Genomic DNA, 27,722 nt, shown 5'->3' with positions numbered 1-27,722 from the left:
ATCACGCAGAAGAAGGCGGGAGTCGGCAACATGCCTTACAGACACGGGAGCATATACCACACGGAAATATTCCGCAAAACGATCAACAATGGCAGTCGGATCAATCACATTCTCACCACTCGCAGACTGAATCACGGGCACCACACGATTAACTCTTTCTTTCTTGTCCAACCACGCTAGGAGTTTGCCCGCCTTGTCACCCATATCATACAATCTGCCCTGTTGCTCACGAAACATCACCTTAGCAGCGTCAGTGACCAAGGATTTATATGCAAACTGTTTTAGACCCAGGGCATGGAGTTTCTCAGGCGTGACACCAGACACCAGACTCTAACTCGTCCTCCAAAGCAGAGATCTCCCCCTCGAGGTCCACCACCTCCCTCCTCCCAGCCTTCTTAGCTTCAACAATCAAGGAAAGGGCCTGTCCACGAATCACAGTTTTAAAGGCTTCCCACAGGGACACAGCCGAAGAGACCGACCCCTCGTTTTCCAGGAAGTATGCATCCATGGACTTGAGCAAGAGGGTACGAGTCTCAGGGGAGGAAAGATACCAAGGGTTAATGGGAGCCACTCGGCCCGCCGTCTCTACCCCAACCTCGAAACGAAGCCAGAGCGGCGAGTGATCAGAAATACCCCTTGGCAAATGTAAAATCTCACGAACCGCCGATGATTGGGCCGCGGGCATCAGGAAATAATCCAGCCGAGACAGACTGCCATGAGCCCCAGAATGGAAGGTGTATTGGAGCTGAGTAGGATGCAACAGTCGCCAGCAGTCCACAAGGCCAAAGGTATCTAGAAACCCACCCAACCACTGCTGAGCCTGCGGAGTATCTCTAGGGGGATGGCGATCGTGAAGGCCGGAAAGCACCGAGTTAAAATCACCGGCCAGAAAGAGAGTACTATCAGGGAGATCTAACAAAACACGGCCCAAATCAGTGAAAGTAGAAGCCTGCAAACCCGGGGGAACATAAACATTAAAGAGAGAAAGGGTGCGGCCTTCATATCTACCCACCAAGACAGTATATCTCCCACGATCATCGTGAATCACCTCATCGATCGCCAGGGGGAGGGAGGTTCGAACAAGAATACCCACACCCCTAGATCCGGAGGTAAACCCCGAGTGCGCCACAAGGCGGTAGCCCCATCTATTCATTGCATAACAAACATTACCAATCAAATGGGTTTCTTGCATGAAAACAATGTCCGGTGACAAACGTCGTATACATTTTAAGACTACACTGCGTTTAATACGATCTCCCAGGCCATTAACGTTCCAGGAAAGAAATTTCAACCCTCTACCCCCCATCCCAGTCGCCCGAGCCAAGACCCCTCGTCCATGAGCTAGACATCAGAAACAGCAGCAAACACAGGAACCACTCGCCTTGAAAACAACACACAGAAAAGAAAAAACTTCCCAACCCCCCTCCCCCAAACTGAAGAGAAACACCCCCCACCCTGCACCCCTGCAAAAAGCTAAAGAGCCACCCCAACCTGCAGTGTGCCTGTCGCCCAAGAACCCCTATTCTACACAAAGACCCCGGAGGAGGAAAGGTCTCCGTTCCACCCTCCCCCCGACCTCAGCAAGAACAAAAATAACAAACGAAAGTCAGAATAATCACAATGTAGAGGGACGCCGGCCAACACTCCTGATAGTGTATACAAAATAAGACATAAGAGCCGAACAGTTAGATCTCCACACCACCTTCGGCACCACCCGGGTGAGCGGCGGAGTCAGTCTCAGGAGGACGATCAGGCAATGAGTCCAGCCAGTCATTAACAGCATCTGGCCGATCAAAGAAAAGGGTACGCCCATTGTATTCGACCCGAAGTCTGGTGGGAAAGAGCATGGCGTAACGTAGGCCCCGATCCCGAAGACGTTTCTTGGCACCACGAAACTCCATACGTTGTCTCTGAACCTGTTGAGAAAAGTCCGGGTAAAAGTTCACCGTAGCATTCTCAAAGGCCACCGGGCCCTTCACCCGCGAGGCCTGCAGGATAGCGTCCCGGTCTCTATAATGAAAAAGCTTCGCTACAATGGGTTTCGGCGGGGCTCCCGGCTTGACTTTGCCCCCTGGAACACGATGTGCGCGTTCCACCGTGAAAAATTTTATAAGACCAGAAGGGGCCAGATGGTTCAAGACCAGATCCTCAACCAGGAGATCCACCGAGTGGGGTTCAGGGTTCTCCGGTACACCAACCAGGCGAACATTGCAGCGACGCGCCCTGTTTTCAAAATCCTCCAGGCGACGGGTCATGAAGTCGTTCCCCCGACGGAGATTTCCGATCTCTGTCTGGAGCTCTGAGACGTCCTTCGTAAGGCTAGACGATTTAATATCCAATGATTGTACCCTCTCATTCGTCTTGCCGAGATCAGCACGAATCAGATTCACCTCAATAGCCACGGTGTCTAGTTTATGGGCCAAGGCCTCGTACTGTAGGCCGATGGATTCCCTCACACCCGAGATGGCGCCCATGATATCCTGTAGGGAGGGCTCCGCCGACTCTTCCAAAACTCGTTCGGACGCTATACTGGAACCAGGCAGGGCAGCTCCGGGGGACCCCTTAGAATGGGTATAACGATCCATTACATTTGATTGAACTGGAGCTCCGCGCAGAGGTGTTTTCGTCTTGCGCGTCTCTCTGTCCCCTCTGCCCGCCATTTTGAAGATGCGTCACAGGACAAGCCACCAGGTTCGACGGGCCCGACACCCAAAGTACAGGATCAAAAGTACACTAAAAAGGGGGCACAACTCGGGTAGAGGTCGCCAAGCCAGCAAATAGGTCACATGAAAGTCCAACAGCCGATCTGCCTCCAAGTCTCAGCCGCAACACGATATCCACACCCGTGGCCCAAGTCGGAACAGAATCGAAACCGAAACTTAGGAAGGGGGGACCCACAAGGCCAGATCTCCTGCCGTTGTTGTTCAATTGCAGGACAGCTACAGAACCGCACCCCGACCCGGGCGCACCTCAAGGGCGGAGCCCAAAAGTTCAGAGCACCATATCTCAGGAATACGAGATCCAAATCAATTTCCGAAAAGTGCCAGGGTAATCAGCCAAACGTCCCCCACACGAATTCTTGCAAGAAATCAGGATTCAGCCAGGATAAAATGCCGGGAGCGGCGAGGGTCCGGAGAGCACTGTGCTCACGCGGCCATCTCGGATGCCCGCCAAGCTCCTCCTCGCTCCTGTGATTATTAAAGTGCTAGGCCCCCAACCCCTGACCGTCACGTCCATCCCTTTCGGTGTCGGCACTGCCCAAGTATGCGACACACCACTGGCGATGAGGGTAGGCGTACCTTCGTGTGGTGGTGGCCGCAAGCGTGTTGTGCGGCTCGCGGTGCTCGTGCCCCTACGGCCCAAGCGTGTCGCCTCCTGCTCCGGCTGCTCGTGGAGCGTGGTGCCCCTGCGCTACGGCCCGGCATGGCATAGAGGTGAGGCTGCTGCGAGTGGGAGCCGCTGGTCGCAAGCGCGACTCCCGTGCCTGCCCCCAAAGCCGCTCCTGTGCCCCGAGTGGTGCTCTGTCGGTCCGCGCGTCCCCGCCTTTCCTCACCCGGCCGAGTGTCGGCCGAGCGCGGGTGGGACAGCGCACGTGTAGGCGGCGTGCCGGCGCACGTGGAGGCAGCATCCAGCGCTGCGCACCCGGTGGCATTGAAGGGGAGGCCTGGGTCAGGCCGCAAACCGGCCCACCCATTTCCTGCCAGTGATTCCTCACACATCTGGAGGAAAGCCCGGGAGACACGTGGGGGAAGAATTGAAGAGCACCGTGCCCTACCTGGGAGTGAGTGCAACAAGCCACACCCTGCAGAAGTACCCGGAGAAGGTGAAGCTGAGGGAACACACCCCAACACCAGAACATAGTGCCACAGGACGCCGGGAAAAGCCCCAAGGTTACGACAGGAGCTCCTCATTCAGAGCTGCAATTACCCTGCTACTGCCCTTAGTACCTCAGAGACAGTGAGGTGCAGCGCTCGTCCGGGGTGTTATCTGCTCCAGCGCTGCTGGTACGTCATCCATCCTAAGACAGGAAGGCAGTCTTCTTTGGCAGCACGCCAGAAAGACGGAGTAGGGTGCGTGTACAGAAGACATGTCGCAAATTCCCCCCATTGAGCCCTTCATAGTCGAAGGATCCCCGTCATCCCTGGCGCCCAAATGGAAGGATTGGGTCGACCGTCTAAAGATCTTCTTTGAAGCTACTAAAGTGCACAAAGAACAAAAAAGAGCAATGCTGCTTCACTTGGGAGGGAAAGACATTCACAATATTGCCAAAACGCTTGTGGATGCGACGCCAAAGAACCACCACACCTTAATAAATGCCCTAAATGCTCACTTTGAGCCCATGGCCAATCAGGACTACGAGAAATTCATTTTTCGTCAGGCCCGGCAACTTCCGGATGAGTCCCTGGACACCTACCATGCCCGGCTAAAAAATCTGGCCTCAAAGTGTGGGTACCAGGATGAAACGGAGGAGATAAGAGGGCAGATTATTCAAGGCTGTGCTTCTGCCAAACTTAGGGAACGAATCCTTGAGGAATCTGGAAAACCTCTGGCAGAGATTTTGATTCTTGGACGCACCAAAGAGCTATCCAAGGCTCGGGCGGCTCACATGGAGGCGGCCCTCCAAGTACCAATAAAGACTGAACCGGTCAACGCAGTCACCACCAAACCAGCGTCGAGAGGGAACAGAAGAGGCCCACGCGGTGCCGCGGCGGCGCCAGCCACCACCTGTGGATACTGTGGGGGACCACCCCATCCATCTGCCGACTGTCCCGCAAAAGGAAAGAGATGCTCAGGTTGTGGGCGATTCAACCACTTTGAAAAAGTGTGTAGAGCCAAGAAATTTCGCAAGCCGTGACCAAGGGTCAACGCAGTGATGGAGGGTGACAAATCGCCAAGTGATATGGACGATGATGAAGAGGAAGAGAGGGTAGTGCACAAGGTGCACATGATCGAAACCACGACCCGCAAAGCACGGCATCTGCCCCAACGCCATCTTCATGTGGGAGACCAAGAGATCACCGCGTTGGTGGACACGGGGGCCACCATTAACATCATGGCCGCTGCCCTCCACCGTACCTTGCGACCCACACCTCCGCTTCAGCCCTCCGCAATCGTGGTGTTCGCATATGGACAGGACACTCGGCTGAAGATCCTAGGGCGGTTTAAAACGGCAGTGACGCATGGGAACCAGAAAATCCACACCAACATCTACGTTACGGAGGACGGTCAAGGCATGCTCCTAGGATGCCGTGCTGCTGAGGACCTGGGGGTTGTATCCTTCTCTTTCAGCGTGCCTCAAGAATCCATACAACATCTCCTGGAGGAATTCGCAGAGGTGTTTGAAGGGATTGGCAGGTTCAAAGGGAAAGAAATACACCTGCATGTGGACCCCACCGTCCAACCGGTGGCCTTACGGCATCGGAGGATTGCCTTCCATCTGAGACCCCAAGTGGAATAAGAACTGGAGAAACTTGAGGCTGCTGGTATAATTGAAAAGGTGACGGGACCCACTCCATGGGTCTCACCCATTGTGGTCACTCGGAAGCCCAAGCAGCCAGGGGAGGTGCGCATCTGTGTTGACATGTGCCTCCCGAATGCCGCCATAAAGCGCGAGCGGCACAGTACCCCTACCATTGACGACCTCATTGGAGAGATGGCGGGAACCTGCTGGTTCTCCAAGCTCGATTTATGATCCGGATACCATCAACTGGTGCTCGATGAGGCATCACGCAACATAACTACATTCTCTACCCATGTGGGACTGAGATGCTACACCCGGCTACGTTTTGGAGTATCCAGCGCTGCTGAGGTGTTTCAACATGTCATACAAGAGCTTATTGCTGACATTCCAGGAGTCATCAATGTCAGTGATGACATAATGGTCCATGCCAAGTCTCTACCCGAACACAATGCCCGTCTCACCCAAGTACTGCGAAGACTGCACGAAGCTGGCCTAACGTTCCATCGGGAAAAATGTGAATTTTCGGGAACCAAGCTGCAATTCTTTGGATATACTTTTTCCACGGAAGGCGTTAACCCGGATCCCGAGAAAGTGCGTGACATCAAGAGCGCCGTTGCCCCAGCCAGTGTCACCGAGGTCCGAAGCTTTCTGGGGATGGTCAACTACTGCGGTAGATTCATTAAGGACTTGACATCGCTCACGGCGCCGCTCCAAGAATTGACTAAGGACTCTGTCCCTTGGTAATGGGGCACCCTTCAGGAGAAAGCCTTCAAGAACATTAAAAATGCCCTTTCGGAAGCGACCACGCTACCCTTTTTTGATCCGGAGAAAATGACTCAAATTGCGGTGGATGCTGGCCCAGTGGGTCTGGGTGCTGTCCTGTTACAGAAGCGATGACTGGAGGAAGACTGGGCACCAGTAGCGTTCGCAAGCCGGTCTTTAACGATGACAGAGCAAAGGTATTCTCAGATAGAGAAACAGGCCATCGCCATTCACTGGGGGTGTCGCCACTTTCACCTCTATGTTTATGGAAAACCGTTCATTGTCACAACAGATCACAAGCCATTGGTGGCCCTCTTCGCTGGAACATCTACCCAACCTCCACCGAGGATTGAAAAGTGGATGCTCCAACTGCAGGACTACAACTGCCGCGTGGAGTATCAGCTGGGGTCCCGCAACCCGGCGGACTACCTATCCAGACACCCTCGAGAAGCCACTGACAAGGAAAAGGAGGATGCCGCGGGCACGGAGGAATATGTTTGATACATCACTGCCAGATCCTGTCCCCTCCCCCTGTCGATGCAGAGCCTCGCGGAAGCCATGGCACAGGATGAGTGTCTCCAGCGGGCTAGAAGAATTCTACAGCAGAGGAATTGGCACAAGGCCAAGGAAGAGTGGAAAATCTTGACTATTCCTGCTCAAAGGGTAATGGAAAGCTTGCATCATGTGAAGGACGAACTCACTGAGGATCCCACGGGCTGTTTGCTGCGAGGGCACCGTCTGGTCATACCCACTGCGCTCACTACCAGGTGTGTACAACTTGCACATGTTGGCCATCAGGGCATGTTCAAGACTAAATCACGTCTTCGTTCTAAGGTTTGGTTTCCACTCATGGATGAGCTGGTGGAGAGCATGGTTCGGTCCTGTCCAGCCTGTCAAGTCACTGGAGATTTACCTCACCCTGCCCAGATCATAACTGAACCTCGCCCGCAGTCTCCCTGGTCCTGTGTAAGCATGGATTTGTTCAGTCTTCCAGATGGCCGGCACACCTTAGTGGCCATCGATGATTATTCAAAATACCCGGAAGTGGAGATTGTTGGGACTCTCAGCGCAAGTGAGGTGATACCCAAGATCGAAAAGATAATGGCCACCCATGGCTTGATAAAGGAACTAAGGACTGACAATGGACCACCGTTTCACGGACAAGAACTGTCTGAATACCTCACCAGTCTTGGAATACAGCACCATCAAATCATGCCCCGTTGGCCTCAAGCTAACGGTGAGGCCGAACGGTTCATGAGGACTCTACATAAAGTCATACGAATTGCCCATGATAAAGGACAATCCATTGAATTTTACATTTTCACATTCCTGCGTAGCTATCAGCAGACCCCTCAAACCACCACTGGGATAGCCCCTGCCCACCTGCTGATGGGTCGGGTCGTCATGGACACCATACCTCATCATCCTCAGTGGCAACCAGAAAGTACTGATGATTGCCGGATTGACATGAGACGGAAGAAGGTTCATGATCATGTGAGCCATCGCCGTAATGCTCAAGCCCGCCTGTTCAAGGAAGGTGATCTGGTCCTGTTGAGAAATAGATGCCAATGGGGAAAGTTCCAACTCCCTTATGAAAAGTTGCCCTGGACTGTGGTGATCGTCAAGGGTACCCGAATTGTCGTGACTCAGGGAAGAGAGACTGTGACCCGCAACATTTCCCACTTCAAACGATTTCATGCCACGACAACTGACCCAGCCGCAATTTCAGTGGACTCTGCCGTGACTTCCAGTGCTCCCACCGTCATGAGTGGCCCCAGTGAGGACCCTGAATTGAGTGATGTCGGAGTTGGTGAGGCTGAGGCGGAGGTAAGCACTGATGCCCCCGCCGTCTCTGGCCCTCCACCATCCAAAGAGGCTCCAGCGGTGGCTGATCCTTTGCTGCCTGGTCGAGGTCTGTCCCAATACAGCTTGCGGAGAAACCCTGCGCCTTCATCTCGACTGCGAGGATATGTAATGTAAGACTGTTCCTTATTAATTATTCTGTTCATTGAATGCCCCTGCTGCAGAGGTGGGGAAATGGTTTTCCCTGGGACAATCAAAAGTTTTATAACTAATAATGTAAATGCGTAATGTTGTGTTGTTTAAAACCTTGTTGGGGAGGAATGTAATGTCGCGATATGTGACGGCGTGACTACGTCGTGACGTGTGTTACACGTCCTGGCCAGTTAATAAAAGGGCAGGAGCACGTCCACAACGGCCAGTTGGCGACGGAGACAGCGATCTGCAATTATACCTCACCTAAGGCTCCTGTGATTATTAAAGTGCTAGGCCCCCAGCCCCTGACAGCCCCGTCCATCCCTTTCAGTGTCGGCACTGCCCAAGTGTGCGACACAACACCTACTAACAACTTCTTGGAAAGATTCCAGGTCATGGATCACGTGATAGTGTGTGAGGTCACTTCCGCAACCCTAGCATTTTGGTGAGTTGATGTCCATGCATGCCCTGCCAGGTATGTCTAAAGACTGGGGATACTTTGGTATTACTCAAGTTTTAATCTACAGTGCACTGAAGAGGGAAGGTGTGTGTATATGTGTTTACACAACTGCGAAAAAATCCTCCTTTCAACTGAAGAGATTGTACTTTAAGAAATGTATCTGTACAGTTTACCAACCTACTGACCCCCTGGGTGTACACCAACCTATTGACCCCTTCCGAGAGTTTTCTTCCACACTTCCGCCCCGTGAATGTGTTTTAAAAAGATATTTTATGGAATCGATACGAATAACTAAAATGGGTTTCATAAAAAAATTTAAGAAAAGGAAAAAATCTCTTACATTGAATATAAAAGCTGATTTTTTTTTTTTAATGACTAGTCCATCAGAATGCCAAAAAGAGTTATGGCACAACAAAGATTTTTTTTTCTTCAAAAATAGAATAAAAGTAAACAGCATAACGAAAGAACGATAGAAAAACATGCATTAATTATTACAGTGAATACAACAAATTAAAATCTAAATAAAATTATAGGGGGCGTGAACAAGATGGCGGAGTGAGCGGACACGTGGTCACTGAGCTCCACTCCCACTGGGCCTACAAGAACCGTTTACAGCATCCCCCAGTAGGCGGCTCCCCCGTCGAAGACTCCCCCCCACTGCACCTAGGGGACATAAGCACTGAGGCACTTCGCCCACCCGAGAGGCTTGATTCAATGGACGCTGCAGGTCCCGGGGCTGAAGCGTGGTGGACGAGGCCGTGCTGGGCCTGGTGCGCATCCCATCAGCGGGCCTCTAGAAGCGGTAGATACACGACGCACCCCCTGATGGAACCAGTAGGGGTGCCTTCCACTATTGGCCCTGCGATCCCTCGCTCCGGCTCATCGCCCGAGGAGCTGTTAAAGGACGATGGCCTAGATCCAGACAGGGTTTAGTGGCGATGCCTCAGGCTGGTGACGCGGCCTTCCTGGCCGGAACTATCACAGAAGCTGGTGCGATCAGAGGTGGCACTCGACTGGGCCCGCGGAGGTGTGAGGGCCCCCCCGTGGTGCAGCAACACTGCATGGTGCCTGACCTGGGGCTAGAAGAGGCTCCTGAGGCACCCGATCATCTGCAGGGGCCTGCGGTGGTCCCGTGTTGTGGGGCCTGAGGCGACCGCGATGGCCCGCTGTCCTGCGCTGTGGAGCTTGTGGATTCCTGGCGGCGGCCCGGGGCTGCGGAGGAGGCAGTGTGCACGCCCTGAGACCAGGAGAGTCAGTTGGATCCTCTCGCAGGAGGAGTACTGGAGCCTGGCCCCCGCATATTCCTCTTGTCTGCTTCTGCCATTTGCCTGAGGCTTGATTCAGCACACCGAACCCAGAGTGGCCAGGTGCGGCCCCCCCCCACCCCAGTGGTCCACAGAAGATGGAGGACACAGAGAGCACAGGTACGGGGCGCACCCGTGGGGCCTAATTGCAGTGGTCTCCGCATGGTGTTCGGGGGACCTGCTATCTGGCTGTCTGGTGCCGTGTTGTGAGGGCCTTGGGGGAAAACGGTGACACCCTTGGGGCTCTCGGTGACCGGTTTGCCTCCTCTACATGCCCAGCGGATCCTGGCTGTGGGGCTGTCCCAAGGACTCTGAACCCGGTTGGGTGTTGGCCCCCTCGGCCTGACACATTGCCGGCGTCCTAGCCCGCCTTTGACACCGCACTTGCATCAGACTCTTGCCGGGCTTCGGTGGCCCCTACGGGGAATCCGAAATTTCTACCAGAGGCTTGTGGCCTCCATCATCGTCCAGCCCCCCCAGTGGGTGCATCTCCTCTCCCCTTGGCTAGTTCCCAGTTTGGACCACCACCATGGCTACTGCCAAAGCCAAGAAGGAGCAGTCTGTCTGGGACCTCATCCTCAAATCAGCCGGGGACGCTTCAGGAGCTACCTCAACATCGGGCAACGGTGGCTCGGACTCTGCAGTCACTAGTGAGTTCCTGGAGGTGCTGTTTGCCTCTCAGAGGGAGGATATCCTGGCCATCAAAATGGACCTACAGGTTGACCTGTGGGAGGTGCAAAGAGACGTTGATGCTGTGGGAGAGCGGGTGGCCTCCTTGGAAGACTCAGCAACCGCCAGAGACAAGGAAGTAGTAGCTCTCCAACAATAGGTTTTACGGCTCCGCTACCAACATCTGAATCTCCAGGCGTACGCCTAAGACCTGGAGAATAGGTCGAGAAGGAACAACATCTGCATCTGAGCAGTCCCAAATGGAGCAGAAGGGGAGGACTTCGTGGAATACGTCCAAGACCTCTTCTGCACGATCTGGGGTGCGCCGGAGGACTCTGCCGTCAAGATTGACCAAAGCCACAATGTGGGCACGCCGCAGCAGTTCAAACGCCCTCCCACAGACATTCTAGTGTATGTACACGACTTCACAGTGAAGGAGGAGATTCTCAGGGCAGCCCATTCAAGACAGCCTTTACAGCTCCGAGACCACTCTCCCCAATTGTATCAGGATCTGGCTGCCAGTACCTTGCAAAAGAGAAGGGATTTCCACCCCATCCGCAATCACCTGCGCTCTTAGAACATCTCTTATGCATGGGGCCACCATTGTCACCTCATTTTCTGCACTGGCGGGAACCTACACCAGGTTTCCTACCTGTGAGGTTCCATGAATTCTGAACCTGGATCATAAAGGTCGTGGTTCTGTTACGCTTTTGGTAACAGCGAACCGTAAACAGTGAGCTCAGCCAGCATGAGTGTTTTCGTCATGTTACACCGATGGATTCACTGTGTATTTGAAGATTTCGTTCTGAACCTTTGGGTTCCATTTTGTGCATGGCAGCCATTTTGTGGTTGCCCTCACATAGGCCGATGACTTTAGCTGACTCTTAGATGACCTGAGTGAACTGACCCTGTTGCCTGAAGCTGACCTTGCCCAACCAGTTTTTGCCCTTTAGCTGATCAAGATAGAGATCAAAGAGCAGGACATTGCTGAGTTTATGGTACATGCACACACCCTTCTACCTTGCTTCTCATCTGTTTCTGTTCCTTCTCTTTATGACCTGTTTACAATATGGGTTGTGGTCTTTTATTATGGGTTTGTTCAGCTTGTGTAAGAAGGAATGTTGGATATTTTGCATGCTTGCAAAAGCTAGGACTGCCCCTTACTTTTGTGCTGAGTCATGTAACCCTAAAACATATAAAAGGCCTCTGTCCTCTGTATTCCTCAGACTGTCTCATTCAGTTGCTAAGGCAGCTGGGTGACGTAGCCTCACTTATTAAAATGTAATAAAGAAGTCTTTTCATATTTTCAGCTTCTGTGCCAAGTTCTTTTTTATTAGTAAGTATTCCCTGAGAATAAAGATTATATTTCTTCAAATGGCGCAGCCAATGCGTGGCTCATCAGATAAGTGGCTTTCTGTGGGAGTGATCTTGTCAGGAGACTGAAATCTACTGAGGAGGACAGAACAGGATTCTACTAAGAAGGTACTCTGTGCACAGGGATTCTGGAGATTCTTTGATTCTGCAGCCCAGTATATTTCTGATCTTCCTGATTTTGACTCTCCACATGATGTCACTCCTGACTGAGAACCTTTTTGGCGTGAGTATTCTAAAAAGACCGTTAGGTCATGTAGAACTTGACAGTTAGAATTTGGATAACCTTTTGATTAGTAAAAGTAAGAGTTAAGTATAAGTGGGTCGCTCCCAGTCCTTTGTTCTTTGGTTCTTTGGTTTTGATTGGTTCTTAGTTTTGCTTGGTCCTTAATTTGGTTCTTAGTTTGTTTGGTCCTTAGTTTTATTTGAAGATTGCAATTTTCAAAAACCGAGGGTCTTGTATATTTACAAGTATATCGATAGAGATAGCCCCTTGAAGTTTGAAGCTAGATTAGTGAGCTAAAAGATGCCTGATCTTAGCAAATTTGGAGCTTTGTGTTGGCCAACTTTGTATACGTTTGGATTAGCCGGCTTTCCCCTAAAGGGAATATCTAAATAGGTTTAGATTTAAAAACATATTTCTTCCTTGGTGATTTTGTATCCCCAGGGAATTAAAATATGACATATTACAAAACAAGGATCCTTTGTTCTGCGCAGTTTTATGAACAAAGATATGCAGAACGATTTTGTTTGGTGTTCTGCTAGCCAAAGCTAGTGAATTGAGTGTATTTTCGCTTTTTGGACATACATCAGTCTGTTGGGCTGTTTTTGCAGTCTTTTGAAACACAATTGAGAAGCGTTTCTTGTAAATATGACTTACAACTAGTATTTACAAATGGTTTGGTTTAAGTACAGTCTGTGGGCTGTCCTTGGTTTCTGTCCTGAGTATTGATTTGTGGGTTAAATGTGTGTTTAAAATGTCTATGTGGGTTTCCCATTAGTGCAACTTCTGTAAGTACATAGCGATGGCGCTATTCACGAGATGCATGGCTAAAGCGCGCTGTATTGTGTGTCCTGAATGTTTCACCCCTTTCTATTTATGTCTGAAATGAGCTCAATGTCTGTTCGTGGTTTTTCTTGATGTTTTCAGTCTATTAAGCAACATTTTGTAAGCATATTCTTGGGTCTGTTGCTAAATAAAATTGTCCTTTTTAGAAAGAAAAAATGGCGCAAACATTTTGTCATGTTTCAAGTTAGGCGTCTGTGCTTGGGCTTATAAATGAATGCGTCTAAAAATGATAGGCAAGGGATGCAGCTTGCTCTTATATGTGGAATTATCAAAAATAATTGGGTTTATTAAAAAAATTATTAATTATGAAAAATAATTATTAAAAATAAGTGCTACAAAATTCGTTTTTTACTATTCATGAAGCTTAATGCTCATACTATGACACCCTAGCAGTAAAATGTAATTTAAGGTGTGCTATACCGCATGATGAGAACATTAGCATATAGAATTTCACTTAGCGCAGGCGTAAAAAACTCATTTTTTTAAAGATTTACATGGGATATGTCTGATTAAAAATCTCTGTAATTTGTAAAGAACATTCTGAGGATGATTAATATGTATCACAAGTATAGGATATTTATTTTTAAGTGCCCCAAACATCAAAGTCGAATTTGGGTATTTTTGCCATTTAAAATAGCTTTAAAGTGCTTTAGGCTTCAGTAAATGGATACATTTAGGTATAAAACACAAATTTGCAGGTTGTTCCCATTTGGGGTTGCGTTTAATGGCTCAGTGAGCCAATGTGCCTGGTGCAGAGGTTTGAGTTTAATATCAGGGTTGAAGGTTTTTAACTTTGGCTGGACCTAGCTGAGACCTTCATCTATTTAAGGTTAATGAAATGAGTACCATTGCAAACAAGCATTTGTTCTAAAAACTGCTATGTGTGTTTATGTTCTGCGAATTATTCACAGTAAATGTTTTAATAATATAAGTATAGAAATAAATTATAGCCCCTAACAGGAGTAATATATATAACATGTGTTTTAAATAGAGTGAATTATTGCAGGTTAGGAGGAATCCGGAACAGGTTGCTCAAGTTGCGCTAAGATGCTATCTTTAGTTTTCCTGTAAACAATGGAAGGAGGCTGTCATGTTGACATTTGTGACCTTTTAAATTAGAACTTGTCTCTGTGAAATGCAGAATGACCTTGCTAAACAGGCCTCTAAAAGGAAGGGTTTCTGGTTTCTCCACAAAATTAAAGAACTTAATTCCAAAGGGAAAAATGTGAAAAAGGTTTCTTTGAAAGTCCCAACACATGCTAAATGCTCTGCAGAAATGATACATTTGTATTTCTGCTCTAAAAAATGATGTCCGCTAGCTGCTTTTATTTGACAGAAAATGAGGCATTGCATTAAGTTTTAGACAAAAAATAAGAGGAAGCTCTTTATTCAAATGTTAAAGGCTACAGGCCCAAGTGAGAACGAATTGTGGGGCAAGGCTAACATGGAGTGTCAGTGAAAGAATTGTACTTTTGGAAAGTTAAAAGGGCTTCATGTTGCAAGGTGACCGTCAAGATGGTAACAGTTAAGTAATGGAAATGTATTTTTGTGTCTGTTCATATGTATTATGTTTTGTCTTCTGATTAAAAGTTATAATTAATGTCTGTTTGCTATGAGAAATGTCTCTCTTTTGTGTGTTGTGTATTTTTCTGCTTCTGCTCACAGATCATCCATGGATTGCTCTGGGGGATTTTAAGGAAGTCAAGACACGTGAGTTTGGTTGGCTGAAATGAGATGTGTTTTTTTTGCGTAACTCCTTTGGAAAGAAATGTCCATGCGTTTTTCATATTTGTGTATTTGGTTCTATCATGAATTGTTCTTGCTGGTTCTGTGTGTCTGAAAGTTGTATTTGACAGCAGATATCCACTAATTGGTGATCTACTGTCAAAAAGGAGGGTAAGGATTTTAAGCCCGACATGGTATTATGCGTCACCACTCATTTATATATGCTATTGTTTTACAGCGAGTATATCTGATGGCTTGACATGTCCGTTTTGTGCGTTTTTTGCATGTTTTATGTTTTATGTTGCTGCTTATGATACTATTACAAGTTTACCTGTGTTGTGAAGGGATATACATGACGATGTGTATCCTGCAAACAGTTGGGTAGATTTGCTTTGACACTAAATTTCACAGAAAGACAGACAACACTTCATCAGTGTATGTCAAATTTGGCTTTAATGGTATTTGAAGGAAAATAAAAAAGATATATAGGAAACCTACAGTCACATTACTGCCTCCTTTCCTGTAAGGAACAGGCAGCCCTAAAATTATGTATCCTGATTGGACGTAAGGATAAATTATAGATTTGTGACTCTTGTACATGGTGACCTAATTTCTATATTACATTAGTCAGTTTTATTCTGCTTCCTAAGTAGTATATTGCTTTGTACCATAAAGGAAACCAGGTTTCATTTTTCCCTGAAGAAGGAACTGGAACATTAGCTGAGATTACCGTATATGGTGTAGCGGCCAGCGGTAGAGTTAAATTTGTAAACTATTGTGATTTTTTTTGTGGATCACCCATACTCTTGGTATTGTGTCACATGCCTGACTATCAGCCAAGCGCATCGTGCCTAGTTATTGGGGATTTTAGCTGTGTCCTAGTCCCATTTCTCTTTTCCGAATTCCTTTCACCAATCAGCTTTTATTATTATTAGTGTATTGTTCAGGTTCACACTTTCAGATTGCAGTAATGTACCATGGACCCCCATCTTATGTATAATTCCCTTTTGCATAACCAGACTGTTTTCCCTGATAATCTGCATTATGCGATTTTTCTTTTGAGATGTTCTAGATGAGGAATTTAGGAACACCTATATGTAATCATTGAGATAAAATGTGTATGCCCCATTAGACGATGCCACTATGTGTGAGGACATCCATTCAGATAGAATTCCCATGTCGCTATCTACCCTTAGATGGTGAAGGATATGCTCTCACACGGAAACCCAATTGAAGAGCCTAGAGGCACTGTTTTTCCTACTGCCTTTGTTTTTGTATTACCTTTGAGAATGACAGTGTATCTCAACGCAGAATTGTCCCATGGCGTGTGGCCATTCCTTTGAAGATCGCAGGCCACCTGTTTGTAGTCCCCTTGTTATACAATGAACTGTTTAAAGCATCGCACTTGCTTCATCAGAAGGCGTTCAACATCAGAAAAGAAGGAGGACCTGGTTTTGCCACATAACCAGAATTTCAGTACAAAAGAGCGCCTGTCATGTGCTGGTTAACCTCTGACAGTGTGCAGTCCCTTGAGCCCCTTGGCCTGAGTTTTGGCCACGCACCCCCCTTTTTTCCTTTGCTTCAACGGAAGTGCAGCGCACCGGAGGATCCAAGATTGGCAAAAGGCACTCCATTCTGGTGCCCATGAAAGAGCAGCCTGAGCGTCCTCTGACACTGAATGATGAGTGTTGGAGTCTGAGAATGGTCCCGGGTCTGCACGAGATGATTTGTGCCCATGATCAATGAAGATCATGCTATCTGTAGTGTCTGCCGCAGAGGAGAGACACTGGTGCACTGCATTGAGACATTGAGACTTTTAAGTGAGCATTGAGTGTTTGCCAGGAGGGCACTCCAACGGATACTGAGAAGCACCATTTACATGAAAGGCTTGAATGAAGAGGCCCATGCGGAAGAAAACAACAAAAGAAGATTTGATGGACAATAGAAGCCTGCCAGAGAGGCTTTTTGAACGGACTCTGGGCATAGTTGGTTTCACAAGTGGTTTCCGTGCGATTGCATATAATAGGTGTTAGGAGACTAATTTTTGCTGTTTTGCTGGCATTGTTTTAAAGTAGTATTCTGTTTAGTAAAAGCAGAATAAAGTCCATTCTCTGTGGAAGAGTATCCCTTTTCATCTGAGAGCATTAATAAGGATCACCACTGTTTCACCTGAACATGTGATAAATTACTGAAATGCATAGGAGCCCTAAAAATGTTACTAGATGATTTTAGGATTTACTTTTTGCTTAGGGTTGTGAAAAATTATGATTTCGTTTGTAATAGTGGTCACTACTTTCTCCTGTTGTCTATATGTTCTTAACAACGTGTTTTCTAGTGTTTTTAAACATGACATTGTCTTTTATGGGTGGGATTGTTTTTGCTACCCAATTGACATCTGTACCCACCTCCCAACCTATGTCTCTTCCTACTACTACTTCTTTGCATTCTTTCCATACTTTACATGAACATGAACTGGTTAGGAGGTCAGAGTTTATTAATAATTCCTTTGTACCGCTTCTGCATCAACACCAGTTAGTAGTGAACATCACTAATTGTTGGGTGTGTGGTCTTATGCCACATACTACAGATAGAGGTATTCCCTATTTTGTCCTGCCACATGCGGCCTTTGTGCTACTACGTGTGTAAGCAGACCTGTCCTGAAGAGAGTTGCTAAGTAATAGGATTATGCTCCAGCAACATCTTGATGATCGGATGAATATAGACCTGGATTCAGATTGACGTGAGCTTAGGTTATTGCCTATGTAAGGGCAAAAGGAGGGTCTGAGGTTCCGTGAATTCTGAACCTGGATCATAAAGGTCGTGGTTCTGTTACGATTTTGGTAACAGCGAACCGTAAACAGTGAACTCAGCAAGCATGAGTGTTTTCGTCATGTTACACCGATGGATTCACTGTTTATTTGAAGATTTCGTTCTGAATCTTTGGGTTCCATTTTGTGCATGGCAGCCATTTTGCGGTTGCCCTCACATAGGCCGATGACTTTAGCTGACTCTTAGATGACCCGAGTGAACTGACCCTGTTGCCTGAAGCTGACCTTGCCAAACCAGTTTTTGCCCTTTAGCTGATCAAGATAGAGATCAAAGAGCAGGACATTGCTGAGTTTATGGTACATGCACACACCCTTCTATCTTGCTTCTCATCTGTTTCTGTTCCTTCTCTTTATGACCTGTTTACAATATGGGTTGTGGTCTTTTATTATGGGTTTGTTCAGCTTGTGTAAGAAGGAATGTTGGATATTTTGCATGCTTGCAAAAGCTAGGACTGCCCCTTACTTTTGTGCTGAGTCATGTAACCCTAAAACATATAAAAGGCCTCTGTCCTCTGTATTCCTCAGACTGTCTCATTCAGTTGCTAAGGCAGCTGGGTGACGTAGCCTCACTTATTAAAATGTAATAAAGAAGTCTTTTCATATTTTCAGCTTCTGTGCCAAGTTCTTTTTTATTAGTAAGTATTCCCTGAGAATAAAGATTATATTTCTTCAAATGGCGCAGCCAATGCGTGGCTCATCAGAGAAGTGGCTTTCTGTCGGAGTGATCTTGTCAGGAGACTGAAATCTACTGAGGAGGACAGAACAGGATTCTACTAAGAAGGTACTCTGTGCACAGGGATTCTGGAGATTCTTTGATTCTGCAGCCCAGTATATTTCTGATCTTCCTGATTTTGACTCTCCACATGATGTCACTCCTGACTGAGAACCTTTTTGGCGTGAGTATTCTAAAAAGACCGTTAGGTCATGTAGAACTTGACAGTTAGAATTTGGATAACCTTTTGATTAGTAAAAGTAAGAGTTAAGTATAAGTGGGTCGCTCCCAGTCCTTTGTTCTTTGGTTCTTTGGTTTTGATTGGTTCTTAGTTTTGCTTGGTCCTTAATTTGGTTCTTAGTTTGTTTGGTCCTTAGTTTTATTTGAAGATTGCAATTTTCAAAAACCGAGGGTCTTGTATATTTACAAGTATATCGATAGAGATAGCCCCTTGAAGTTTGAAGCTAGATTAGTGAGCTAAAAGATGCCTGATCTTAGCAAATTTGGAGCTTTGTGTTGGCCAACTTTGTATACGTTTGGATTAGCCGGCTTTCCCCTAAAGGGAATATCTAAATAGGTTTAGATTTAAAAACATATTTCTTCCTTGGTGATTTTGTATCCCCAGGGAATTAAAATATGACATATTACAAAACAAGGATCCTTTGTTCTGCGCAGTTTTATGAACAAAGATATGCAGAACGATTTTGTTTGGTGTTCTGCTAGCCAAAGCTAGTGAATTGAGTGTATTTTCGCTTCTTGGACATACATCAGTCTGTTGGGCTGTTTTTGCAGTCTTTTGAAACACAATTGAGAAGCGTTTCTTGTAAATATGACTTACAACTAGTATTTACAAATGGTTTGGTTTAAGTACAGTCTGTGGGCTGTCCTTGGTTTCTGTCCTGAGTATTGATTTGTGGGTTAAATGTGTGTTTAAAATGTCTATGTGGGTTTCCCATTAGTGCAACTTCTGTAAGTACATAGCGATGGCGCTATTCACGAGATGCATGGCTAAAGCGCGCTGTATTGTGTGTCCTGAGTGTTTCACCCCTTTCTATTTATGTCTGAAATGAGCTCAATGTCTGTTCGTGGTTTTTCTTGATGTTTTCAGTCTATTAAGCAACATTTTGTAAGCATATTCTTGGGTCTGTTGCTAAATAAAATTGTCCTTTTTAGAAAGAAAAAATGGCGCAAACATTTTGTCATGTTTCAAGTTAGGCGTCTGTGCTTGGGCTTATAAATGAATGCGTCTAAAAATGATAGGCAAGGGATGCAGCTTGCTCTTATATGTGGAATTATCAAAAATAATTGGGTTTATGAAAAAAATTATTAATTATGAAAAATAATTATTAAAAATAAGTGCTACAAAATTCGTTTTTTACTATTCATGAAGCTTAATGCTCATACTATGACACCCTAGCAGTAAAATGTAATTTAAGTTGTGCTATACCGCATGATGAGAACATTAGCATATAGAATTTCACTTAGCGCAGGCGTAAAAAACTCATTTTTCTAAAGATTTACATGGGATATGTCTGATTAAAAATCTCTGTAATTTGTAAAGAACATTCTGAGGATGATTAATATGTATCACAAGTATAGGATATTTATTTTTAAGTGCCCCAAACATCAAAGTCGAATTTGGGTATTTTTGCCATTTAAAATAGCTTTAAAGTGCTTTAGGCTTCAGTAAATGCACACATTTAGGTATAAAACACAAATTTGCAGGTTGTTCCCATTTGGGGTTGCGTTTAATGGCTCAGTGAGCCAATGTGCCTGGTGCAGAGGTTTGAGTTTAATATCAGGGTTGAAGGTTTTTAACTTTGGCTGGACCTAACTGAGACCTTCATCTATTTAAGGTTAATGAAATGAGTACCATTGCAAACAAGCATTTGTTCTAAAAACTGCTATGTGTGTTTATGGTCTGCGAATTATTCACAGTAAATGTTTTAATAATATAAGTATAGAAATAAATTATAGCCCCTAACAGGAGTAATATATATAACATGTGTTTTAAATAGAGTGAATTATTGCAGGTTAGGAGGAATCCGGAACAGGTTGCTCAAGTTGCGCTAAGATGCTATCTTTAGTTTTCCTGTAAACAATGGAAGGAGGCTGTCATGTTGACATTTGTGACCTTTTAAATTAGAACTTGTCTCTGTGAAATGCAGAATGACCTTGCTAAACAGGCCTCTAAAAGGAAGGGTTTCTGGTTTCTCCACAAAATTAAAGAACTTAATTCCAAAGGGAAAAATGTGAAAAAGGTTTCTTTGAAAGTCCCAACACATGCTAAATGCTCTGCAGAAATGATACATTTGTATTTCTGCTCTAAAAAATGATGTCCGCTAGCTGCTTTTATTTGACAGAAAATGAGGCATTGCATTAAGTTTTAGACAAAAAATAAGAGGAAGCTCTTTATTCAAATGTTAAAGGCTACAGGCCCAAGTGAGAACGAATTGTGGGGCAAGGCTAACATGGAGTGTCAGTGAAAGAATTGTACTTTTGGAAAGTTAAAAGGGCTTCATGTTGCAAGGTGACCGTCAAGATGGTAACAGTTAAGTAATGGAAATGTATTTTTGTGTCTGTTCATATGTATTATGTTTTGTCTTCTGATTAAAAGTTATAATTAATGTCTGTTTGCTATGAGAAATGTCTCTCTTTTGTGTGTTGTGTATTTTTCTGCTTCTGCTCACAGATCATCCATGGATTGCTCTGGGGGATTTTAAGGAAGTCAAGACACGTGAGTTTGGTTGGTTGAAATGAGATGTGTTTTTTTTGCGTAACTCCTTTGGAAAGAAATGTCCATGCGTTTTTCATATTTGTGTATTTGGTTCTATCATGAATTGTTCTTGCTGGTTCTGTGTGTCTGAAAGTTGTATTTGACAGCAGATATCCACTAATTGGTGATCTACTGTCAAAAAGGAGGGTAAGGATTTTAAGCCTGACATGGTATTATGCGTCACCACTCATTTATATATGCTATTGTTTTACAGCGAGTATATCTGATGGCTTGACATGTCCGTTTTGTGCGTTTTTTGCATGTTTTATGTTTTATGTTGCTGCTTATGATACTATTACAAGTTTACCTGTGTTGTGAAGGGATATACATGACAATGTGTATCCTGCAAACAGTTGGGTAGATTTGCTTTGACACTAAATTTCACAGAAAGACAGACAACACTTCATCAGTGTATGTCAAATTTGGCTTTAATGGTATTTGAAGGAAAATAAAAAAGATATATAGGAAACCTACAGTCACATTACTGCCTCCTTTCCTGTAAGGAACAGGCAGCCCTAAAATTATGTATCCTGATTGGACGTAAGGATAAATTATAGATTTGTGACTCTTGTACATGGTGACCTAATTTCTATATTACATTAGTCAGTTTTATTCTGCTTCCTAAGTAGTATATTGCTTTGTACCATAAAGGAAACCAGGTTTCATTTTTCCCTGAAGAAGGAAATGGAACATTAGCTGAGATTACCGTATATGGTGTAGCGGCCAGCGGTAGAGTTAAATTTGTAAACTATTGTGATTTTTTTTGTGTATCACCCATACTCTTGGTATTGTGTCACATGCCTGACTATCAGCCAAGCGCATCGTGCCTAGTTATTGGGGATTTTAGCTGTGTCCTAGTCCCATTTCTCTTTTCCGAATTCCTTTCACCAATCAGCTTTTATTATTATTAGTGTATTGTTCAGGTTCACACTTTCAGATTGCAGTAATGTACCATGGACCCCCATCTTATGTATAATTCCCTTTTGCATAACCAGACTGTTTTCCCTGATAATCTGCATTATGCGATTTTTCGTTTGAGATGTTCTAGATGAGGAATTTAGGAACACCTATATGTAATCATTGAGATAAAATGTGTATGCCCCATTAGACGATGCCACTATGTGTGAGGACATCCATTCAGATAGAATTCCCATGTCGCTATCTACCCTTAGATGGTGAAGGATATGCTCTCACACGGAAACCCAATTGAAGAGCCTAGAGGCACTGTTTTGCCTACTGCCTTTGTTTTTGTATTGCCTTTGAGAATGACAGTGTATCTCAACGCAGAATTGTCCCATGGCGTGTGGCCATTCCTTTGAAGATCGCAGGCCACCTGTTTGTAGTCCCCTTGTTATACAATGAACTGTTTAAAGCATCGCACTTGCTTCATCAGAAGGCGTTCAACATCAGAAAAGAAGGAGGAGCTGGTTTTGCCACAGAACCAGAATTTCAGTACAAAAGAGCGCCTGTCATGTGCTGGTTAACCTCTGACAGTGTGCAGTCCCTTGAGCCCCTTGGCCTGAGTTTTGGCCACGCACCCCCCTTTTTTCCTTTGCTTCAACGGAAGTGCAGCGCACCGGAGGATCCAAGATTGGCAAAAGGCACTCCATTCTGGTGCCCATGAAAGAGCAGCCTGAGCGTCCTCTGACACTGAATGATGAGTGTTGGAGTCTGAGAATGGTCCCGGGTCTGCACGAGATGATTTGTGCCCATGATCAATGAAGATCATGCTATCTGTAGTGTCTGCCGCAGAGGAGAGACACTGGTGCACTGCATTGAGACATTGAGACTTTTAAGTGAGCATTGAGTGTTTGCCAGGAGGGCACTCCAACGGATACTGAGAAGCACCATTTACATGAAAGGCTTGAATGAAGAGGCCCATGCGGAAGAAAACAACAAAAGAAGATTTGATGGACAATAGAAGCCTGCCAGAGAGGCTTTTTGAACGGACTCTGGGCATAGTTGGTTTCACAAGTGGTTTCCGTGCGATTGCATATAATAGGTGTTAGGAGACTAATTTTTGCTGTTTTGCTGGCATTGTTTTAAAGTAGTATTCTGTTTAGTAAAAGCAGAATAAAGTCCATTCTCTGTGGAAGAGTATCCCTTTTCATCTGAGAGCATTAATAAGGATCACCACTGTTTCACCTGAACATGTGATAAATTACTGAAATGCATAGGAGCCCTAAAAATGTTACTAGATGATTTTAGGATTTACTTTTTGCTTAGGGTTGTGAAAAATTATGATTTCGTTTGTAATAGTGGTCACTACTTTCTCCTGTTGTCTATATGTTCTTAACAACGTGTTTTCTAGTGTTTTTAAACATGACATTGTCTTTTATGGGTGGGATTGTTTTTGCTACCCAATTGACATCTGTACCCACCTCCCAACCTATGTCTCTTCCTACTACTACTTCTTTGCATTCTTTCCATACTTTACATGAACATGAACTGGTTAGGAGGTCAGAGTTTATTAATAATTCCTTTGTACCGCTTCTGCATCAACACCAGTTAGTAGTGAACATCACTAATTGTTGGGTGTGTGGTCTTATGCCACATACTACAGATAGAGGTATTCCCTATTTTGTCCTGCCACATGCGGCCTTTGTGCTACTACGTGTGTAAGCAGACCTGTCCTGAAGAGAGTTGCTAAGTAATAGGATTATGCTCCAGCAACATCTTGATGATCTGATGAATATAGACCTGGATTCAGATTGACGTGAGCTTAGGTTATTGCCTATGTAAGGGCAAAAGGAGGGTCTGAGGTTCCGTGAATTCTGAACCTGGATCATAAAGGTCGTGGTTCTGTTACGATTTTGGTAACAGCGAACCGTAAACAGTGAGCTCAGCAAGCATGAGTGTTTTCGTCATGTTACACCGATGGATTCACTGTTTATTTGAAGATTTCGTTCTGAATCTTTGGGTTCCATTTTGTGCATGGCAGCCATTTTGCGGTTGCCCTCACATAGGCCGATGACTTTAGCTGACTCTTAGATGACCCGAGTGAACTGACCCTGTTGCCTGAAGCTGACCTTGCCAAACCAGTTTTTGCCCTTTAGCTGATCAAGATAGAGATCAAAGAGCAGGACATTGCTGAGTTTATGGTACATGCACACACCCTTCTATCTTGCTTCTCATCTGTTTCTGTTCCTTCTCTTTATGACCTGTTTACGATATGGGTTGTGGTCTTTTATTATGGGTTTGTTCAGCTTGTGTAAGAAGGAATGCTGGATTTTTTGCATGCTTGCAAAAGCTAGGACTGCCCCTTACTTTTGTGCTGAGTCATGTAACCCTAAAACATATAAAAGGCCTCTGTCCTCTGTATTCCTCAGACTGCCTCATTCAGTTGCTAAGGCAGCTGGGTGACGTAGCCTCACTTATTAAAATGTAATAAAGATGTCTTTTCATATTTTCAGCTTCTGTGCCAAGTTCTTTTTTATTAGTAAGTATTCCCTGAGAATGAAGATTACATTTCTTCACCTGTCTGACGCTTGTAAAGTGCTGAGCCTCAACATCGACGACCTACCCTCTCAGCCAGATGCTCGGCAGCTGGGCTCACAGAGATGTCGGGGGCACGGGGCCTAGGGAGGCTGGGGTGTGAATCGCCTCCGCCCGACCCTGCCACAATTATTAAAGAGCGATCTGACGCCCTGTGGACCCTGGCCGGCACAGAAGGGGACAGCCTAGACTCTAATGTTTGGAGGTGGAAAGTCTGAGGGGTAGTGTTACTCACCTCTGGCCCGGTGGGTGCGTGGGAATCCGCTCTTCTCTTCTCCAGATGGACTTCATGTACTTGCTCAGGTTACTGTTTTGTTGTTTCATAGTTTGTTTTTCTTCTTCTGGGGTGGGGGGTCCTCTCTCCGGTAAGCTTGTCTTTAAGGCTTTTTTATTAAGCTATGTCCTAGTGCTTTTGTCCCAGCGACTTCTCATGAACTTTGCCTCTCAGCGTGTTCCCAGCAGCCTTGGCTACAGCTTTAGATGGGCCGTCTTTCTCGGATGTAGGTCAAAGTCGTTAGCTTCAATGACTGAGATCTTAATAATCCTAACTAAGCGGAAGGCAGTCCTATCGCTGCTCGAACATTCGGGAGGGATGTGTGCCTCCTTCAAGAAACCCACCTTCTTCATAGCGACACTCACCGTATGCAACATAGGGAACTCCCACTGCAGTTTTGGTCCTCCGGGAGAAGTAAACGGGGCGGGGTGGCCATCCTACTCTCGAGGCGCTTTAGGAGTTTGGTGGTGAGTCCTGTTGCAGAGATCAAGGGGCGCCTCCTAGAGCTGCTGTTCTGTATTGTGTCCTTTCACATAACTATAGCCTTCATCTACTCCCCAGATGAGCACCAAGATAAATTCTTGCTAAAGGCACTGGCTGAAGTCCTTCAGACACCCAACTCCATGGTGGTGGACGGTGATATTAATCTCGTTATGGACGCTGGGCAGGACAATTCAGGCTCAAGGTCTGGGGATGCAGGAGCCTTGTCAGTGAGCGGTGGTGAATGGTTGAGCGGTGAAGGATCAAAGACGCTTGGGGGGGCTTACACCCAGATACACAAGATTACTCTTACTACTCAGCGGCCCATAAGACCAATGCCCGACTAGATAATTTCCTCGTCACTCAGGCTGCCTGGGCTTGTACCACAGATTCCACCATTGAGGCCTGCTCCCTTTCAGACCATGCACACATTACCTTGACTCTGTGCTTCCCACCCACACAGACACCCGCTTCGCAGTGGCGCTCAAGGGACTCGCTGCCTTGAACCCCGGAGGTGGTGGACGAGATCAGGCATTGCCTGAATGATTACCTGGCGCTTAACGATGTTGGCACTACACCACTGTCCTCGGTGTTGGAGGCACTTAAACTGGTCGCAAGAGGGGCCTTCATTGCTAAAACAGCTTACGAAAACAAGACTCGGCAGACCAAGCTTGCAGAAATAGAAGCTAAAGTACAGGAGCTGGAAACCATCCATAAGCGTACTGGGGCACTCAGAATTTGGTGCCAGTTGGAGAAGAAGTGACTCCAGCTGAAGCATTTAGATCTTGATAGGGCAGAGCATGCTATGGTCTGGCTGAAGCACAAATACTACGTGGGCTCTTATAAAGGTGGTCGCATGTTGGCTCACTGTCTCTGAGGTCAGCGAATGGCACAGGCTATCAAAGCGATAAAAGGAGAGAACGGGTCTGCGGATCGTACTGGCCTTTCGGTCTACGAGTCCCTATACTCCACTGACTCCCCTAATTTGGCTGACCCCGGTGAGTACCTCTAGGATGCCATGGTCACCCCTCTTCCGCCCGGCAAAGTGGAGGGGCTTGAGGCCCCCATACACATAGAGGAGGTGATCTCCACTATGGCCCGCCTGAAGCCCTTAAAGGTGCCAGGCGCCAACGGTTTTAGCGCCCTTCTTTACAAGACCTATTGTGTCAAACTGGCCCCGCTGCTCACCTGTTTATTCAATTCTTTCGCGAAAACAGGAACCCTTACGGCCTCTATGCTGCAAGCTCCTAGCTCGCTCATCCCCAAACCGGGGAAAGACCCTGAGCTTTGCAGCTCCTACTGGCTGATTTCCCTGCTGAATATTGATGCAAAGCTATTGTCCGGCATCCTCGCCCATAGTCTGAACTCTCTCATGCCCGGTTTGATCGACCCGGGTCAGTTCGGTTTCATCCTGGGTCGGCAATGCGGGAACAATACTAACCGGACTTGTCACTTGATTGACAAGGTACAATACTCTAAGGAAGAGGCTCTACTGCTGGCGAGCACTTTGGACTGGGGGTCAGGCTCCGAGGATGGGTGGCAAGCATATGTAGTGCTCCTTCGGCGGTAGTCAAGGCCAACGGCCTGTTCTCGAGTGCTTTCTCGGTGAGGCAAGGGACCAGTCAGGGCTGCCCTCTCTCCCCCTTACTTTGGCGCACGGTGTATCGTTTGGGTCAGATCCCGATCTCATTAACCTTTTCGCCGACTATGTCATTTTCTTAGTAGCCCACCCCCTTACTTCGCTGCCGGCGATTGTGGATGATCTGCAGGCCTTTAGCCAGGTCTCTGGCTTTAAAATAAACATGCATAAGTCCCAAGTGCTCAATCTTACTGCTGCACAAGCAACAGTTGACACCTTGCAGGTGCACTTTGCTTTTGACTGGGTGATGGAGGCTATCAATTATCTCGGTTGGTTCTTTACAAAAGCCTGGCTAAAACTGCAGAGGTGAACTATACGACCCTCCTCTCTCGCATCCGCAAAGACTTGACCCGTTGGCGGCGCTTAGCTCTGATGTGTTTTGGGAGGCTGGCTGCTGTTAAAATGAACGTACTTCCCCGGGCCTTATATCTCTTTCAAATGCTTCCCTTACTGCCACCGTGGCATTCGCTCCAACACATGCAAGCCGAGATTGAATGCTTAGTTTGGGGCCCGATTTCTCCCCACAGGTAGAAGTCCCTGCTGCAGCGCTCTAAGAGGGAGGGGGGCCTCGCACTGCCCAACATCGCCCGCTATTTATAGGCCTCACTGCTGCGGTACTTCGTGGAGTGGAATCGTCCTATGACAGAGAAGTATTGGGTCTTCATGGACCAGACGGTGGCTGGCCACCATATCTGGAGGGAA

Source organism: Lissotriton helveticus, chromosome 3_1 (genome assembly GCF_964261635.1).
Source record: "Lissotriton helveticus chromosome 3_1, aLisHel1.1, whole genome shotgun sequence".
In the NCBI taxonomy this organism is placed as follows: domain Eukaryota; kingdom Metazoa; phylum Chordata; class Amphibia; order Caudata; family Salamandridae; genus Lissotriton; species Lissotriton helveticus.
This window is presented reverse-complemented; position numbering follows the sequence as displayed.